The sequence below is a fragment of the Eimeria mitis genome, genomic scaffold, assembly GCF_000499745.2.
Source record: "Eimeria mitis Houghton genomic scaffold, Emh_scaff441, whole genome shotgun sequence".
In the NCBI taxonomy this organism is placed as follows: Eukaryota; Apicomplexa; class Conoidasida; order Eucoccidiorida; family Eimeriidae; genus Eimeria; species Eimeria mitis.
The window spans coordinates 8,667-8,870 of record NW_013572726.1 but is presented as its reverse complement, the minus strand read 5'-3'; positions in this window follow the sequence as shown (position 1 = coordinate 8,870).

Here is a 204-nt window from a genome sequence, read left to right as displayed (position 1 = left end):
CTTCGAATTGGAGCTCTCGCACAAGCAGTTGCGAGTATATTTCGTGAGTCTCATAGCACTATGCACTACGTGAACGTGCGAAAGATGCATCGAATTGCGGATAATTGGACGCCAAAAGGAGTACTGGAGGCTACGAAGCAACAAGAGAAGGAAAATGCGGACAACTTCCTAAACCGACTGAATACTAGAAGAGAGCAAATGCGA